The sequence below is a fragment of the Meleagris gallopavo genome, unplaced genomic scaffold, assembly GCF_000146605.3.
Source record: "Meleagris gallopavo isolate NT-WF06-2002-E0010 breed Aviagen turkey brand Nicholas breeding stock unplaced genomic scaffold, Turkey_5.1 ChrUn_random_7180001858595, whole genome shotgun sequence".
NCBI classification, from domain to species: Eukaryota; Metazoa; Chordata; class Aves; order Galliformes; family Phasianidae; genus Meleagris; species Meleagris gallopavo.
Window position 1 is genome coordinate 24,942 of NW_011124523.1, and position 3,672 is coordinate 28,613.

Here is a 3,672-nt window from a genome sequence, read left to right on the forward strand (position 1 = left end):
GGTGGTGACAGACGGCTCACAGCTCTCACTGCGCCGTTGCAGGGTTGCAGATTCGTGATCTTTGAGGTCCTTTCCGACCCGGGCCGTTCTGTGATTCTGTTGCAGGAGGCCGCCCGCAGCTCCTGGCTGCAGGTCTGATCTCTGAGAGCCGTGGGCAGTGCCGAGCTCTGGAGTTGCCAGGTGGGGAGGAAGGCTGTGCCCAACCCGGGCTGGCAGTGCAGGGCACAAGGAGCACCGCTGTCTGCCACTGACCCAGGGGTGGGCGGTGTCTGCTGTGCCGATCTGTGATCACAGCTGGCGGTGAGGGAAGCAGCTGTGGGCAGTGCCAGTCAGCTCAGGGAAGGAGTGCCGTGCAGAGGGCCGATGTCAGGCATCCAAGGCCAGGCTGGATGTGGCTCTGGGCAGCCTTGGGCTGCTGGTCGGCGACCTGCGCATAGCAGGGGGTTGGAACTGATGAGCACCGTGCTCCTTTGCAACCCAGGCCACTCTATGGTTCTATGATTCTGTGTGCAGGCAGAACTGCTAGAAATGGAGAGGTAGGAGCTGCCGTGCAACTCCTGCTGCTCAGAGCTCTCAGCCCCCGCTGGCACCGTCGTGCTTCAGTTGCATCCCTTGCTGGGAAGCAGCAGAGCTGTTTCTGTTCGTGATCTCACCTTCCTACTTCGGTGTCTGGTTCTAAAGTCCCTCCTCCAGGACTTGGCGAGTCGGAGCCTCTCGCTCAGCAGCTGCAGGAGGGAACACAGCACGGCTGGGCTATTTCTGCTAGTGGTGAATGAACGTGGCCAGAGCATCATTCCATCCTGCCTGCCCTTGTGATGCTCTGGGCATTGCTGGGCGTGCAGATCCAGGTGGGTGCTGTGAGAGCAGCACTGATGCCGTGGAGACTTCCAGGGCAGGAAGGATCAAATTCCCCATCATTTCACAGCCCGCCTTCCTGCTGAAAGGAGGTTGGTGCAGCACCCGGGCAGAGCAGAGCAGAGCAGAACAGAGCAGAGCAGAGGTGCTGCGCAGAGGTGCTGCTCAGCCTGGTGCAGGCTCTGATTGCAGCTCTGTGCCGGGGGCTGCATGGCGGCTCTGCAGCCTCTGGTGCTGTGAGTCACAGGAAGCTGCAGCCCGAGGGGACGTCTGGAATGGTTCCTCCCTGGTAATCTGCATGTGATGAAATCCTCTCCGTCACCATGTGCTGCAGGGCCGTGGTGGAACCCCGCTCCTGGAGTCCTGCAGGGTCTGTGTGATCCATCTCACACCCTGCCTGTGCTGCAGACACCACGGGCTGGTGGGTCCTGCACAGCAGTGCAGCCATTGCCCACCCGCATCCTGCTGCTGTTTTCTGCCTGCTTCGGGTCGTTCGATACCCAGCAGTGAGTCCCGGCCTTCATTAACCCTGTTTTAACCACTCAAATAATCACAGAATACCAGGGATTGGAAGGGACCTCGGAAGATCAGCTATTCCAATCCCCCTGCAGGAGCAGGAGCACCTGGATTAGGTCACACGGAGGGTGACAGAGCGGATTTCAGGTTGTTACAAGGAGCTCTGTTCCGGCACCAGTCACAAATGGCAGAACACAGAGAGGTGAGCGCTTGGAATCGAGCAGCTGGGAAGTGGGATCTCTGCCACGGGCGGGAGGGAGAGGAGTCGGCCACAGGATGGGGTGGGAGGGCGGGCAGCTGTGGTTTGTGTGCAGTGAAGGAGGACCACCGCTGTGCAGCACGGGCTGGCGGCTCCATGCGTGGCTCTGGCTGCAGTTTGGACACCCTGCTGGAGTGCGGGAGGGGAGCAGCCGAGGTTTGGCTTTGGGCAGAGACACTCCGGGAACAGAATGGCAGAACTGAGTCATTGGCGAGCAGAGACGAAATGAACACAGGAGGCCGGGAGGAGTGCGAAGAGAGAGGAGGCGGCGGCAGGGCTGGGGGCTGCTGGCAGTGCTGCTCCGGGGAGTGCTGGCAGTGCAGCCTCGCAGCCATCCCGGGGGGTTTCATCCCAGTGGGGTCCTGCTGCTCGCTTCAACGTGTGCGGTTTTATCTCTGCTGAACTCCTGCAGAGCGGTTCTCTGATCAGCGTCCATCTCAGCCTGCAGGTTTGTCCTTCGGTGCGCTGTGGGAGGTGGGCGCAGTTCTCCCCATGAGCTGTGAGCTCTGAGCCGCTCTGCGGCCCTGCAGCCGATGGAGCGTTGCAGGGCGAAGTCCATCTCAATCTGACGTCGCTGTTTTATAGCCCCAAATTTGGGAGTTTTGGTGCAGTGCTGCTTGTGGTGCCGACCGCCCCTCCGGCCGCGCGGTGCCGCCGGGCAGAGCAGTTCTTACATCTGCTGCTCATGTGTGAGAAGGAACCCTGCCTTTACTCCTTGTTATCTCTTCTTTGTCGTAGCTCTCCTGCGCTCAGCCATGGGCTGGTGCCGCTCTTTCCTATTTATCCTCATTAACGTGACCTAATTGGCACTCTCCATGTGCACAGCGTCTCGTGTCTGAGCGCAGCAAGGAGCCCGGCCAGCTCTCCAAATGGGGCTCTCACCACACTCGTGTTCCTTTGCGCTGGGATGCTTTCTGCTTGTTCCACCAGCTTTGAGGACCTGCCAGCTCCCAGCAACGCTCTTATTGCAGATCTGCTTCCAATAAGCTCGTGCTGCAGCTGTGCTGTCCTTCCTCCTGCACTGCAGGACGGCCCTTCTCTGTGCCGCCACTGCCTGATCCGCTGCTGGGGGTGTGCTGGGGGCTTTGGGGGCTGGGAACACTGCAGGATGGGTACAGCAGAGTACAGCACAGCACAGGGCGTTGTGCATGTTGGAAATGACAGAATCACAGAACGGCTGGGTTGGAAGGGACCCCAAGGGTGATGAAGCTCCAACCCCCCACCAATGCAGGGCCACCAACCTCCACATCTCACAGCAGCCCAGGCTGCCCAGGGCCCCATCCAACCTGGCCTTGAACACCTCCAGGGATGGACGGGGATCCACAGCCTCTCTGGGCAGCTGTTCCAGCACCTCCCCACTCTCACACCAAACAACTTCCCCCTGACATCCAACCTCAATGGCTGTGGAGGAGCTCACTCAGCCCCCGTCTGCTCCGAGGTCCCTGCTGGGAGGCTGTGGGGAGGTGGATGCTGGCTGTGCAGCGATAGGGGCTGACGTGTGTGTGGAGCTGTGGCTGAGGGCTGAGCCTGCAGTGTGTTCTGCTCTGCCCTGGGGGGGCACATCAGGAGAGCTGTGCACAGTGCGGGGCGGCCTGGATGCAGATGGATGGGAACTGCTGGAGAGAGCCCAGCTGTGGGGTGGTGGGGCCTGGAGCACCTCCTGACGGGGCAGGCTGAGAGCCCTGGGCTGTGCACGTGGAGGAGAGAAGGCTGGGGGATCTGAGCGGTGCTGATGGAGATCTGAAGGGAAAGGCAGGGGAGGGGGCCGGGCTCTGTCGGGCGGTGCTCAACGCCAGGACGAGGAGCAGCGGCACAGACTGCAGCCCAGGGAGTTCCGTCTGAACGTGAGGAGGAGTTTCTGTGCTGTGAGGGTGGCACAGCCCTGGAACGGAGCGCAGAGAGGTGGGGGAGTCTCCTCCGGAGATGCCAAAGCCCCCTGGATGCTGTGCAACTGCTGTAGGGAACTGCTGTGGGGGATGGAGTGGGGCGGCTCCAGAGTGCCCCCAGCCCGCAGCTCTGGGATTATGCGATTCTGCAAACCC

At 61.2% G+C, this 3,672-nt stretch overlaps 1 protein-coding gene across 1 annotated transcript in view; it reads left to right on the top strand.

Moving 5' to 3' along the window:
• Nucleotides 1–1,554: 1,554 nt before the first annotated feature.
• The window catches only part of LOC104915905 (arf-GAP with GTPase, ANK repeat and PH domain-containing protein 3-like), a 22,562-nt gene continuing 20,444 nt past the window's right edge, over nt 1,555–3,672 (top strand). Inside the window, exon 1 of the transcript XR_796488.2 lies at nt 1,555–1,573. The gene's annotated coding sequence lies outside the window, so the exon portion shown is untranslated. The remainder of the gene's footprint in view (nt 1,574–3,672) is intronic.